This window comes from Sinocyclocheilus anshuiensis, unplaced genomic scaffold (genome assembly GCF_001515605.1).
Source record: "Sinocyclocheilus anshuiensis isolate Anshui unplaced genomic scaffold, SAMN03320099.WGS_v1.1 scaffold1184, whole genome shotgun sequence".
NCBI classification, from domain to species: Eukaryota; Metazoa; Chordata; class Actinopteri; order Cypriniformes; family Cyprinidae; genus Sinocyclocheilus; species Sinocyclocheilus anshuiensis.
Window position 1 is genome coordinate 93,703 of NW_015547647.1, and position 16,206 is coordinate 109,908.

General features: G+C 36.9%; 1 long non-coding RNA gene across 2 annotated transcripts; it reads left to right on the forward strand.

Annotated features, from left to right (window-relative positions):
* The first annotated feature begins 829 nt into the window (after positions 1 to 829).
* Positions 830 to 4,009, forward strand: LOC107701927 (uncharacterized). Of its 2 annotated transcripts, none has more exons than XR_001635705.1 (4): positions 830 to 902; positions 1,984 to 2,054; positions 3,396 to 3,554; positions 3,878 to 4,009. It is a non-coding gene; the product is annotated as an uncharacterized LOC107701927 (long non-coding RNA). The 2 variants fall into 2 exon arrangements; XR_001635706.1 differs by having other exon boundaries at positions 1,984 to 2,047.
* Positions 4,010 to 16,206: the final 12,197 nt, after the last annotated feature.

The following is a 16,206-nucleotide window of genomic DNA, read 5'->3' on the forward strand; positions in this document are numbered from 1 at the left end:
AATCAAACCTCGCGCTCGTGTCAAAACGCGCCGTTTTCGCCATGCATCTCTCTGAGCTCGTTCCAGTTCACCGGATGACCTTGAAAATGTTTGCTCTCCTAAACGCTGTCGTCTCTCTCTCCCTCTCTCCCTCTCTTTCTCTCTGTCGCACACACACACACACACCCATGTAATGTTTTCATTGTTATAATATCCTTGTTTCAATCACTTTTTAAATTGTCACAGTAATTTCTCTCATTTCGACCTGATTATATGAGATTTTCAGAATATCAAGTTGACTTTCATCATCACAGTTATGTTCAAAGAGGTCAAAAAGTGTGATCAACTTATCACTGCAGGTTGTAACTTTTATCTTACCAATTTCAGGCAGCAAGTAAACAAATTTAAGGTAGGGAAATTAACTGGTTTGTTTGTTTGTTTTTGCTGCACACAACTGTACATAGAGAAGATGGGTAATTCAGTGAAAATTATATATTTGTTTCCATATATAAATATACTGTCAGGTTTTGTACAGTATTTGTGGAAATATCTGCATAAACTGTCTTTCTAGTAAACACATAACTAGGCTATATAGTGTCACCTTTATGTATACTGGAAAAAATCGTGTAGAAACAAATTTCACTCACAAATTAGCCTACTAGTCAATTTTTTACAAAGAAAGGCAAGTAACACATTGAAAACATGACATTTGAAGTAGGCTAGAAACTGAAATAGTACTATTAAATAGTACTATTAGGCTAGATGAACTCTATTTACAAACAATTCGATTTACAATTATCTATTTTTACATATAAATACATACATTTCAACCGCGTTTGCAAACATTTCAGTAACCGGAAGTCGCGTTCTCCCGAGGAAGTAACCAGTACGCCGCTCGAGCGCTTTTCGTTAGGATGCGTGTGGTACGTACATCAACAAAACATAAATCCCGTCGTTTAACACAATATTACTTTTATATCACAGGTATATAAAACGATGTATATCAAAATTATTTTAAATAGTTGACTGGCGCCAAATACAGTTTGGTTGCGCGAGAATCAGAAAAATATTGACAGGAATTTCTTTTTAAAAAGTGGTTCTTTTGAGAGAACTTTTAACTTATAAAATAAACACACCGCAAAAGATTAAACACTTTAAAGAACAATTAACAGTTCAAATTATTAATTTAGGTTTGGCGAGCACAACCGAGAAAACTTATATGCACCCGCGCCTATAGGATTACCTTTATGCTTTTTGGAAGACGTGTGTGTGTGTGTGTGGGTGGGGAGGGGGCATGCTAGTTGCTTTCGGCTGTGATTTATCGCAGTCCCGGGGAACGCGGCTCCCGTTCCTGTCCTAACGCATTTCAGCGCGCGCATCAGCCGTGATTAAACACCTGCTATGGCGCGCGAACAAAGCACGCTAATCCAATATGTATCTCTGACATCTTAAATATCGTCCAATCCCCCGGCATCACGCGCAGTTTTTCCGCAAGATGGAATTCTAAAACATATTTTTCTAATTTATGGACGGACGATAAATCAAAATTAAGCCGTGGACAATGAAATATAAATCAGTGTGCTGAGAACAGGCCTGAAATGCAGCTACTGGGGTTTGCAGTGTGGTTTGTGGATCTGCTTTATGAAACATCAGACATGCTCAAGCCAAATTCTGTCCCAACACAAAATCTACCATGCTGAAATCCCATACTACTATGCAACAGTTGTAACTGCACTGTGAAAAAAAAAGCAATTGCATTTTATCCATTGCATTTATAGCGATGTGCCTATAGTAGATATATAGTAGTATAGTATATAGTAGATGTGCCTAATAAGATATATGAATAACTTTTTATGTAAACACATTTTAGATCAACAGTAGGCTATCTGTGTGTATGAATCTGCTGCACTTATTATCTTTGCTTAGTTGCATATGCTTTCGTTTTCTTTTTTTTACTCAAGATTTTTGCTCAAATCTTAGACCTATAACTGTATTTTATCCTAGATCTTAAAGTCTGCGGTTGCTTCACTAAACCTACATGCTTCTGCAAGGCATCTTACTTTATAAGGTATGAGGTGAGTTTATGCATTTTATATAAATCCTAACGTAATTTGCATGCTCTTTTGTCATTTCAATCATAGCCAGTGAGTCCTATGGTGCTGTTGTTTTCTCTGGCACTAGATTGCTTGTTCTCAGACAGACATAAAGGAAGGCCATTCTCTCCGGTCACTGTCCCGGTGAAGCTTATTATTTGTGACTCTTCAATTCCACAGTTTCCCAGAATTCTCAGCACATTCTGCCCAGTGTATTATGCGCCGTGAACTACTCGGACATCAGACGCGTGTCTGTGGCCCTATAGCCACATAATGGATTCAGCACCCTGTTCTCATGTTTGGAAACAACCCAACATCAGTGGCCCTATGACCGCTGAAACAAAGAAAATATCTGACCATCGTTTCGTTTGCCCTTACAGACTTTTATTACGGATTTCCATGCTGAACGAAGTCCAGGAGAAATGGCTCGGTGCAGAAACAATACATCATCAGACTGACCTAGTTTGCAGGACCGCGGGTGCTTGCGAATGATAATTGTTTGTAATCATCTTAATTAATATAATAATCATCTAATTTTATACCTCCTAATGAAAATTAAGTGCATTTTGATGCATAAGTTGTAATCAGCAGGCCAAGTAATTCATCTAATGATTTGTATCGGTGTTTATTCAAATAAGCAAACAATTTAATGCATTAATTTATACAGATTAAAACTTTGCAAGCTCGAACAGGGCGGTGGAGGTAGACCGGCAAGGCGCTTTTACATTGAAGCACCTTCAAACAGAACCTGTACATAAAACAAACGTTTGTAAATATTACAGTAAATATGATAGGTCAATGACAAATAAGGATGCTTGATATGATAAAAATGAGCAGTCTAGCTTAAAATGCATCCCTGTTCCAAACTAAAAATGGTTCAACTGGTGACCAAAGTTGTTTTGCTGGAAATTTGTTCACTAAGCGCATCATTTGTCTAACTTTAATTTAATGACCAGTGACAATCTCAGTAACTCACAATATTTACCTGCATATTATGTGGCATAATGTAGGCCACAGAGTGTAGATGAAAAATAAGTCCAAAATTAATCATATATAAATAGGTTATGAAAACTTGGTTATGATTTGAGGCCTGTGCAAATAAAATGTGGAGGCTTAGAATAATATATAGGCGTTTTATTTATGAATTCATATTATTTTTTATAGTGGGCCATTTGAATAATGCTGCTATATGTATATTTTGTAACTACGTCATTTTTTAATATTCAGAAAGGAAATGAATAAAGAGCCGTTTCTTGTATTTTCTGCAGACATGCTTAATTTTAGGATGTTTAATGTCACATTTCTATTGTCCTTGGCTTTCAGATCTTCTGTGAATCGTTTCCATCAATGCATCAGTCAATCAATCTTCACCAACACCACACGCCATCAGCATCTCTATTTTGTTGTTTCTTCTAATGAAAACAGCTCTCCATGAGAGTTCTGATGAGTTCGAGTGATGAATGAGGACACAGTTTGGTGAGAGTAAGTGAAAATCACACTCTCTTCCTCCACTCAGCGACTTTTATGTAAAACAGCACAATTAAACAATGTCCTGAAAATGAATGTATGCTGGAAACATGAGGCTCATTTGGCTGATGAATGGCCGCACTTTGGATCAAATGCGATTTTAGTTGAGTGTGCGTTTAATACTGCTCTCATTGAAGTATTTCAGACCGATTTTCATTTGTTGAATTTAATAATTTTTAGCTTTATTTATTTTTAGTTTTTTTTATATATATATTTTATTAGCTTTGTTGTTGTTTTTATTTATCATTTAAACTTGCCTTTTTTTCTCCCCTGGTCAGGCCGGTCTGTTTTGATGGTTTGAGCACATCTCAGCTGGTCAGGCAGGAACACCATCTGGTAGACCAGCAAAATCCAGCTGAGCACCAGTTTGGCCAAGCTGAAAGACCAGCTAAACCAGCAAACAACATTTTACGCAGGTTTAAGATATCTTTTCAGCATGGTTTATTATAATTATTATTAATAATAACTATTTTAGTAGTAGTAGTAGTAGTAGGCCTACTGTTGTTGTTCCTGATGTACTTTATTGCAGAAGTGTTTACAGCACTAGTTGAGTTGTTCTATATCATGGCCATTTTAGTTGCTCTTTGTGAGAGAGGGAGAGGGAATTTTCATTCAGCTTTTGCCTCTGTTCAGCCCCTGAAACGGGGATGTGATCAATCTGCCGCCTATTAAGGCCGTTAATTGATAATGCATACTAATTAGGCAGAGCTTTGGTGCTTTAGAGACTTTGAGGAGGTAATTGTCGGCACAAGTCCAAATGTATTTTAAAAAGCAGTCTGCATGAGGTGAAACATTTCACTCTGCTGGCGGCGTGAGGGGCCTGTAATGAACTGAACTCATAAACAGGTTTAGTGCACAAGTACCAGTAAAAAGTTTGGAGTCAGTAAGATTTTTATTTTTTGAAAGAAATTAATACTTTTATACAGTACAGACACATTAATTTGATGAAAAGTGACAGTAAATACATTTATAATGTTACAAAAGATTTCTATTTAATTGAATGATGTTCTTTTATATTTTCTATTCATCAGGAATCTTGAAAAAATTTATCATCTTTTTCCATAAAATATAAAGCAGCACAACTGTTTTCAACATTGATAATCATAAGAAATGTTTTTAAAGCATCAAATCCGCATATTAGAATGATTTCTCAAGGATCACATGACTCTGAAGACTGGAGTAATGATGCTGAAAATTCAGCTTTGCATCACACAAATATAATATATCTTAAAATATATGCAAATAGAAAAGTTATTTTAAATTGTAATATTATTTCACAATATTACTGTTTTTACTTTATTTTTGATCAAATAAATGTAGCCTGGGTGAGCATATTCTTTCAAAATCATCTAAAAAGTCTTACAACCCCAAACTTTTGAACGATAGTGTATGTAAAAATATAATTTTGTAACTTTATACAACATATGATAACTATAAGAAATTTTGTTAATATTTCCAATTATAATCAATAATGGCTAAAGCTAAAAACCATTTAAGAACCTATTAAGAGTGATCATAGAACATTACAGTTCATATTGTTCCACATTCAAAGCAAATTATGTTAGGAGCAGGTGAGCTATGTCAAACACAGATGAAGTGTCCTTGCATGAAGGTGGTTTGAATGTTGCATTCCAACAGTAGGCCCACACAAACTTCTCTTCCGTTGATGCGAGCGTGGTCATCTTGAGTGAGACGCATTTAACTTCACTTGATGCAATATCAAGCAGCCCCTGACAAGCATGCATCAAAGCACGCAGCTCTAATTAAACTAGATCAACATGTGAGAATATTTGTTCCTTTTCAGTGTCAAAATCAAGACCCTTTGAACCGTCAATCTCCCGCGCAAATGAGCGTGTCTGTCTGCTGTGTATAGAGGCTGGGTGTGATGTTGTCAAAAGCCGTTGCCATGGCGGTTTGTTGTGGTGCTCGACCCGAATTTGTTCCCCTTTGCTGCTCACAAGTGAAGCCTGTGGCGCGTGTCTGAAGGTTGTCACATGCTGTTTTCTGTCTGAACAGTTCATGGACATCCTTTAAAACGTGTGGCTGTATTAATATTTATTCAAAACTTCAAAACTAATACTTTGTAGTGAGAGATTTGCGATCAATAGACTATAAAAAAGCTTGTATACACTGTAAAAATTACTTTTCAAAGATTATTGGAGGACGTTTTACAAGAAAATACAATTTCAGTCTTTCTACTTCAAAATTTCACAGTTCATTCAGTGTTACTTGATGTATCTTTGTAATTATTTGTGCAATTTACTAGCAATTTCTGAGTAAAAGATGTAGGGTTTCTGCAGGTCTTAAAAAGTCTTAATTTGCCCTTCCACAAATTAAAGCCTTAAAGGGATAGTTCGCCTTCATTTGCTGGTCCCCATTGACTTACATAGTATGGGGAAAAAAAACACTATGCAAGTCAATGGGGACCAGCAACTGAAGGTAAACTATCCCTTTAAAAAGGTCTTAAATCAGAACAGGAAGTATCAAATTCATAAAGTCATGGCATTAAACGTTTCATGCACAAATTAATATGTTCCTCAGTATTTTTGGCGTTTTCCAATGCAAAGAATTACTTGAGTTGCAACATGAAGATATTAACTTATTTTATGAGAAACTGAACAAAATAGACATATGCACCGGAAAACAAGAATAATATACTAAAGAACATCATCACTTTTTTGCAGTTTGATCACAAGGTACAGTAAAAGTTATTTCCATATATTCTAGTGGTTGGGAGCAGAGGTATTCAAGCCTTAAACTATTTTTTTTTTTTGTAAAATTAATTAAAAAGTAGTGAAGATCATTTTACACTTAGATAAAATATTGACGTATTGTGTTCGTTTCAGTTTGTTCCTTAAATTTTCTTTACATTGTCTTAAAAAAAATCTTACATTTTAACTTCATAAAACCTGCAGAAACCCTGAAAATAGTTTCTACACCAAATTTCTTTCTGTGTGCTAACACAGTCCTGACAAAAATGTTTTTATGCTCACTAAAGCCATCCATTGAGTGTAAAAATAGCCCTCTGATGAGACTTTTGAGAGATTCAGCAAATCAAACTAAATGACAGGTTGAAATAAATATAGCCGGGTCACGGCACCACGGTGGCCTGGTGTTATATTATTTGTTGTCATAAAATGCATTTAACTCATTGTTTATCATCGCCAGGGGCGGATTTAGTGAATTGGGGGCCCTAGACAAAATATAGGAATGGGGACCTATACATTTGCACACATTTTCCTAGATCAACCTTGAGGTTCCTTTTTTGTTGTGATGCTTGCTGCTGCACAATGGTGCCCCATAGTTGTGTCCAATGTTTCCCTGATCATCGCTGACAGTTTTTCCTCTTGAAAATGTGTGAATCTGTTTTATTTAGCCTCTCTCTGTCTCTCTCCCTCCCTGTCTACCTTGGGGTTTTTTTTCTTCTTTTTTTTGTTTTTGTTTGTTTGTTTCCCGCTTTTCTCGAGGGGTGCGTGAAGACAGACAAGCTTGCCAGATTCATTTTCTGATCAAAGCTGTTTGATTTGGTCAATTCTGCCACATTGGAGACGTTCTCTATTACTGAGATAAATAGCCCCGGGCTAACTGTCAACCAAAACTTGTAAGCTAATAAATTATTCCAATTTCTCCGTGCCGGATTTCTCCTGGGAGACAGCCTCTAGGAAATACACTTTTTGATTAGTAAATTTCTGTGTGTGTGTCTCTGGACATTCGGATGTGTCGTCTTTGATTAGCGGCGGCCCTGTTAGAGCCGAGGGCGGCAGAGGGGCTGTCAGTCGAGCACAGACTCTAATGCATAATGCATTGACACAACCGGCTTTCTGCCACCTCCCTCTACCAGAGCGAACGCCGGCGGACTAGGTTCCCCTCACCTGAGAGCTCCCTCTCTCTCTTTCTCTCTCGCTGTCCCTTTCTTGGCTAACCAGCTCAGGAAATAAAGCATCGTGACAGATCCTCGCTCGCTGCAGTCCTGTAGTTATGAGTGCCCGGCACACACGCACACACTTGGAAGTTGGAAATGGGTTGACTTGAGCTGAAAGTGTGCAATCAGCAGAATAGGGTAGAGCTGTTTGACTGATAGGCTGTTGGGAAATTGATCTCCACCCACTGGCCCGATAAACCCCCGCCTGCCCTCTCTCTTTTTTTCTACACTTCTCTTTTATCTGTCTTCTTTTCTCTTTTACCTCTTTTTGCAGGCGCCAGCACACAATCTGAAGCCATTCTGTGTATCCCTGCCACAAAAATGCTGGTTCTGGTTCTGCACCTGACACTTAAACGTTGTGGTCTTCAACCCGATGTTCTCACCAAGTGCACTTTTCAAAGTTAAATGCAAATGAAAATAGATGTTATAAAACACAACTTTTTGATCATCAACACTTCAAGTGGCCAATGCAACATGCATTTAGTTGCCATTCAGCCTGTTTCTTTCATTTAGCTTTGAATTTATTTACAAATAGCACATGCATTTGCTGTGAGTTTTATGCATTATATGACTTTTAAATATAATTATTTAAATTATCATTGTGTTTGTTACTCACACCCTGACGAAGGCAAAATAGCCGCAACGCGTAGGTGTGCACTTGTCACCTGTTTTTAAAACTTATAGCCATGATGAAATAAAGGCTTTTTAAAACTTTTTGAATAAGATTCGAGTGCCTTGGACTACTGTTATTCTTATAATTATTTAAAATCGATTTTTTTATTTTTTTAAATGTACATATAACTATTTATTTATTAGTAAGGTAGAAAAGGTACAAAGTGATAAGCAAAAGATATAATTATCCAAATTTAAATGTATTTATTAAATTAATTTTAAGTACAACATTTCATAAGGCATAAGACGTGTCCAGCGAAACGAAAGTGGCATTCGGTGATGGTCACGGAGAGGGGCCGTGCGTAGGTGCGACGATATACTTCCATGTTCGTAACAAGTGATCTTGAGGACGTGTCGCAGACTTCGGAGGTGGAAAACGTCCAGCTTTTGAGCAAAGGATTCTGTCATCTTCCAAGTCTCACACGTGTAGGTTGCCGTTGGCACAACGATCGTGGCCAGGAGTTTAATCTGCAGGGAGAGGGAAGGCGAGTTCTAGATTGGACGAGGTCGTTGGAAAACGGCAGATGCCTTGCCGATGCGGCAGATGACATCTCGTACTGCGTCCCCATCTGAGGAGATGACAGTACCAAGATAAGTGAAGTTTGCCACTTCCTCCACTTGTTGTCCATCGATGGTAATCGGGACCCTCAAGTTTACGTAACTGATGCAAACGACTTTGGTCTTCTGTCCACTAATTCGGAGTCTGGCGATGACCGCTTGATTTTCTAGGGCCATAGTGAGATCACATAGGGCAGTTTGGTTCAGGCTGAAAATGACGATTTCATCGGCAAAGTCGAGACTGGCAAGGAAGAGGTTCCCAACTGTCCAGGGTATGCCGATGTGTAGGCGTTTGATGGAGTGGTGGCCGACGAAAACGGTGACAGCGAGGAATAACATTGGCGAAAGCATGCAACCTTGTCGTATACCAGTTTAGATCGCGAAGAAATCCATTACCTCTTCTTCCATCTGTACACAGCAGCGAGAACCTTGGTACAGGTTGCGAAAGATGTCAACAAATCGAGATGGAATTTCGTAAGCCTGGGCTACCTTCATTAGCGTTTCTCGGTGTATTGAGTCAAAGGCCTTGACAGAGTCAATAGAGTTCAGTGAGATCCGGTGTTGGTATTCCAGCGATTGTTCAACCACTTGTCGCAGAACAAAAAGGAGGCTGGGATCGAATGCTGTAGTTGGCGCTGGCTGGTTTAGAACTCCCTTAAAGTACTCAACCCATCGACGCTCGCGTTCTTCTTGGGTAGGAAGGGCCCTGCTGTCCCGATCTTTGATCGGTGTGCCACTTCTATATGGGGAGCTGGTGAGCTCTCGAATGATCCGATATAGTGTGCGCATATCGTTTCGATTTGCGGCTACTTGTGCCTCGGTCCCTTTCCTATCGACCACTCGTGCTTGTCACATCGGCAACTTGGCTTTACTTGTCGATCCAAGCCCCTATACTTCTTCTCCACAGCTTGGCATTCCGTGTCTACACATGCTTGATCCCGAACTTGCTTTGCATGATGCCATTCATCAATCAACACACATGATCGAGGTTGGATCCAGCATTCTCTGAAGGTGCCTTGTCGGTGACTGATGGCCACCTCTGCCGCGGTTACCAGAGTATCTCGGAACTGCTCCCAGTGGGAATTCAGGTCATGTGGGGGGGCCAATAGTTCGAAGTGTTTCCGGACCTTGACATTGTCCTGCTGCAATACGACCGAGTCTTGAGTCGCACAACATCAAAAGACTTTGGTCGCTGGCAGTGGGCTGGGAAACGTAATCGAAGTCAGCAGGTTGGGACGAGCAGGAAGTGGTCAGTACCAACATCGGCGCCCCGATAACTTCGCACTTTGAATATAACTTTTAAATGATATTTAAAAAATGTTATATATTTAAAATGGATATTTAAAATGATATGTAATATTTATATACTGAAGTTTTTACTTTTTAATATATTTAAAGTTTTAAATTGTTAGAACAATATTTAAAAGATACCCAAAATTGATATAACTTATATATATTTTTTGAAAAGTGTAAGATTATATTTAAAATATTTAAATTAAATTGAAATTTAATTTAATTTAAAAAATTGCAAAAATTGTTACTTCTGCTAGTCATTGGAGTAGTATCCTTATATATACATTTTATGCATTCTCCACCCAACTAATTTGTCCCCTTAAAGTACTTTGTACATATATAAGGTACAAAGGTACAAACCCCTAAAGATACAGGGTTTCAGTATTTTTTTCTATGTATAATTGATATCATACAGTATATTATAAATTAGATGATTTGATATATGATAAATGATGTGCTCTGTTTGTTTTTGGTTAGGTCATGGAGTAAAGTAGTCTGCTACGTCATCACATGGATTTAAAGTCAAAGGAAAGTGAGCCAGTTTTGAGAGAGGTTTGCTGTCACTCGCACCATTTTCGTGGAAAAGTATTAAGTCTCACAGTTTTCTATATTTTTCTTCATTTCCTCTATTTCACTTGTCCTTTTCTAATTTTTGCTCTGTGTTGACCCCTGTTCCCTTTATCCAGCCCTCTATATCCCTCCTCCACGTCCTTTTTGTGTCTTTCCGTGTGCTGTGACTCAATAACTCCCAGCATGCAGTTTGAGCACACACACACACACACACACACATAAACGGAGGAGTACAGAACAAACACATCTCCTGGATCCTGAGCACCAAAAATTACACTCGTCATTTATCAGCTAGCTAAATTCCTGCCCAAACCATTACCCTCCCCAAAGCAGCCAGCAGGACGGGGAGGGGAGGGGAGGGGAGGAGAGGAGAGAGGCGCTGCGCTGGGTGAATTAAACTTTTAAGGGTTCAGCGCTTTCCCACTTTGACGATTCATCTTTCCTCTCACCCAGGAAGTGCACACCCAGCAGGAGAGTGAGGTAATTACATCTCCACATGACAGGGCGCTTCATTACTGCCTGTGTGTCTTGCTCACCGCCGCTGCTGTAGTTTAGAGATGGGGTATGCAGGGGGTACGGAGGTGGAGGCTGTTTTGTTGTTGTTGTTTTTTTTTTAGTTAAACAGTAATGGCTGACTACACACAGCCTCTCAGTGGGTGAGAGTAATTTTTATGTACCACTGCGTTAACTGCTGGAGTGGACCGAAGGAAATTTGATAGACAAAGTACTAACAGGCCTGTGTTGTGTCTGTGAAGGGTATAATGAGTCTGAGTTTACATGTTATCTGTCACTTTTTTACTTTTCAAGTGATGCTTTATGTGTCAGTTATGGTATAATGGCTTTCTACAAAGATAATCTATATAAAATTATTCTATACAATATAGAGAGGCTTTATTTTATACAAGGATATTATTATAGTTTTTTAATGGTTTTGCTCACCAAGGCTGCATTTATTTGATAAAAAATACAGTAAAAACAATATTGTGAAATATTGTTACTATTTAAAATAACTGTTTTCTGTTTGAATATATTTTAAAAATGTAATTTATTCCTATGATGCAAAGCTGAATTTTCAGCATCATTATTCCAGTCTTCAGTGTCACATGATCCTTCAGAAATCATTCTAATATGTTGATTTGCTGCTCAAGAAACAATTATTATTATAATTATTATTAATGTTGAAAACAGTTGTGCTGCTTAATATTTCTGTTCAAACTGTTAGTTTTTTTTTCCAGGATTCTTTGAACAAAGTTCAGAAGAACATAATTTATTTGAAATATAATTTATTTTATTATTATTTGAAATCCTATGTAACTATTATAAATTAATAAACTATGAAAATTCTAAATATATTTACTGCAATTTTTACCATATTAATTTTTTTTTCATTTAATTATGTAATGCATTATTGCTGAATAAAAGTAATAATTAAAAAAACAAAAAACAAAACCTATAGATTATTGAGGGCATTGAAAAAATAGGGTAGTATATGCAATATATAAGCTATACATTAGTGTGTGTGTGTGTATTAGATAAAATAAAATACAGAACATATGAAGTACATTAAACCATCAGTAGAGAGTAGCTATAAAGAGTAGATTAGCTTGATGAATTCATCAGAATTCAAGCACGACTCATTAGGCGTCCTGAGACCAACAACAGAATGAGGTCTTAAATGCATAACTTAGTTCTCTGACTATCTCTGTAGAAATCAAATCAAACACGAAAACTAGCATTTGACCGATTACATCTGACAGCCTGTCTCTTGGTGTGAGGTGTTTTAAAGACTCTCATGCTCTTTCTGTGGTCAGATGCACACACGTTCAATAGTCATTTTGATTCCAGTGATTTAGCTAATTACTCTGTATCAGCTCAAGTCATCGATCCCACCCCTCTCCCGCTGGCAGCCACTCCTGGGGGTCAGAGAGTGGTTGACAGCCATGTGAACCAGCAGGTGTCTGCAAAATAGACTACATCTTTGAGTCATTTGGCCTGAAGTTCATGGCCACTTGTTTTGCAACTTTTTTTAAAGCAAATAAATACTTACATGTACGTGTTATTGTCACAATAACACATTCTTAGTTACTAAGACTGATCAGCAACGTCAACTCTCCTATTTACATGTAAGCTGCTTCAGTTATGTTAAAAAAAAAAGGTTCACCCAAAAATGAAAATTTGCTGAAAATGTACTCACCCTCAGGCCATACAAGTTGTAGATGAGTTTTTGTTCATTGGAACAGATTTGGAGAAATGTAGCATTACATCACTTGCTCACCAATGGATCTTCTGTAGTGAATGGGTGCCGTCAGAATGAGAGTCCAAACAGCTGATAAAAACATCACAATAATCCACAAGTCATTCCATCAGTGTAAATCTATGAGATTTTGGGGGGTGTTGTCCATTAGATGTATGTTTTAAGTCTGGTTACTTAAAGTAGCAGTATGGAAGCCTTTTTTCCACCTCAGAGTTTAAAAATAAACCATAATTGTGATATTAAAATAAGAAATAAAGTTGTACTTGTGAGATATAGGCAAATTGAGGGATGTTATGTCACAATTATGAGAATTAAAATTGCACTTGTGAGAAATAAAGTTGAAATTAGGAGAAATTGCATCCTTAAGATCAATGTATTGTTGTATTTCTCATTTGTAATTCGCTTTGCATGAAATGTTAACATACATAAAACCACAATTACCTTTTTTTCTACTCTGAAGATGAAACGGGCTTCAATGAGTAAAAAAAATTGAAGGAATGACAACATAATGTACAGAAATAAACTGCCTGAGTTCTGTTTTCGGCGGTGGATGTATAATTAGATTATACGTCACATATAGTTACACCGGATTGTGTGTCTGAGAAAGCAAGAGAAGCTAGCTGTGTGTGTTTTGGAGCACCGAGCTGTGGAATAGGCCTGTTAGTCAGTCCACCCTCTCAACTTTCAGATTGACAGTGCGGGGTGCGTTTTGCTGCCTGACGTTGCTGTGGGCCGAGCAGTGACCCGAGCAGAGTGTGTGACGGAGCCTTTCTGAGTTTGTGTTGAGTCTCGTCAGACTTGGACCGCCTGGACTATAGACACACACACACACACAAGATGTATTCAACTGACTGCTAGAATCTGACCACATTTGCACTTGATGATTCAGCAGTTAAGTTGCCAGTGGTTGCCATTGCGTTGTGTGGTTGCTAGGGTGTTTTTGTTTGTAAAGCAAATTGGTCTGTCTGTCTGTCTGTCTATCGATCTATCGTTCTAGCTATCATTCTAGCTGTCGTTCTGTCCTATCTATCTATCTATCTATCTATCGTTCTAGCTATCTATCGTTCTATCGTTCTAGCTATCGTTCTATCTATCTATCTATCTATCTATCTATCTATATCTATCGTTCTATCGTTCTAGCTATCGTTCTATCTATCTATCGTTCTATCTGTCCTTCTATCTATCCTTCTATCTGTCCTTCTATCTATCATATATATCATACATATATATATATATATATATATATATATATATATATTTAGTCATTCTATTTAAGTGTTCCTTCTAAAATTATATGAATTATACAAATTTCAATTAAATTTCCTTAAATTTAGATGTTAATTCAGGATTATGTTTGATATTTCAATTTAAATTAATCTTAAAAACGGTAATTGAATTGGATTTTAAAAGGTGTTGTCTGTTAATTTCTGAATGGGCATAACCCTGGTTGCTAGGGTGTTCTTGAGTCGTTGCTAGGTGGTTTCTTAAGTCAAAGGAGCCCACCCTCAAATCTCTCTGATATTCTGGTCTCTAGATATGGCATTAGTCCCTCCTTCAGTGTAAATCTGGAGTATTATTTTTAGCCAGATTCAATAGCCATAATTAGCCAGATCTTCCACAAGTAGCTGTGTGCTGATATGAGGTTGATATCATACACCTGGCCTCATATTTTCATACAGTGTCTCTTGAGTGATTTATACAAAGTGTTGTCATAACATTATATGGAGTGTGAGCAAAGTGTAAAACCTCTGTTGCCTTTTTTAAATGTATAGTTAATGTGTTTCCATTTTGGAACAATAACCTTAGCACGCGTAAGCATCCATGTTTGGCATTTGAAAAATATTGCACAAATTCATTAACTTTAGCAAAGCGTGTACATGCAGAGCAATTATGTTTTTCATAGTCTCTTCACAAACATACCTGCCTCGAAACTTACTGTCCATCAAAACGAGAAAAGTTCAACCTCTCCTACACATCACTTTCAGTCTTGCCTCGAATTACCTTCAATCAAAATATAATTTCACTAAGAATCAAGAGCAAATGTGTGTGTGGTGATGTGGACATGATGGAAATAGAGTATGTGAAGGTGAAAATTTGGGATTCAAGAAGGGAAATGTTCCTTTGAGAAAATTAACATTTAGTCTGAAATAACCGATTTGTGTGAGTGAATCATGGAAGGTATAACATAATTAAGTCATATTTATGTTTTTTTTTCCATTTGTACAATTTATGTTGTGCAATAATCTAGTTAAAAAGTGCATGATTATCACAAAACATCTGTCAGTCTAATCTGTGTAACTCATTTACTTCTGTGATGTGATTCCATTTGTACAATTTATGTTGTGCAATAATCTAGTTAAAAAGTGCATGATTATCACAAAACGTCTGTCAGTCTAATCTGTGTAACTCATTTACTTCTGTGATGTGATGTATTTCAATGCATATTCAATGAGAAAATGTGGAAGCTAAAGGTAAAGTTTGGGATCAGTTAGATTTCTGTTTTTATTTTTAAAGAAATTAAACTTTTACTTTTTACTTTTATTCAGCAAGGATGCTTTAAATTGATTCAAAATGCCAGTAATAGATTAATTGTTACAAAAGATTTCAAATAAATGCTATTCTTTAGAACTTTTCAAAAACAAAAGTATCATGCTTTCTAAAAAAAAATATTAAGCAGCACAACTGTTTTCAACATTGATAATAAGAAATGTTTCTTAAGCATCAAATCAGCATATTAGAATGATTTCTGAAGGATCATGTGACACTGAAGACTGGAGTAATGATTCAGCTTCGCATCACAGAAGTAAAATACATTAAAAAATATATTCAAATAGAAAACAGCTATTTTAAATTGTAATAATATTTCACAATATTTGTACTGTATTTTTTTATCAAATAAATGCAGCATTTGTGACCATAAGAGACTTCTTTCAAAAACATTAATCAATCTTACCAACCCCAAGCTATAACGTTGTGTTGAAAGATGGCACTGAGTACAGCAGTTGCATAAAATAATCTCTAAATAGCTGTTTGGATATGGGTGAACTTTAATAAATTGCTTTTTTCCAAAAAATAAAATAGCTTGTTTTTAGTTTCATTACATTCAATTCGGAAATTTGGAATTTCCTTATTGGAAAATTACAATAGAATGCCAACTTCCAACTGAATGGCATCAAATTTAGAGTACATAGTTGATGATATACATTCACTCAAGCCAATAAAATGTATCAGTGAGTCAAAGTTCCTTGGCACTTTTCGCTAAAGCAACCAGAATGGATGCTCATGCACCTGCAACTCACTATAAGTTGCGAGCAGCGTGATTAACCACTACCCACATA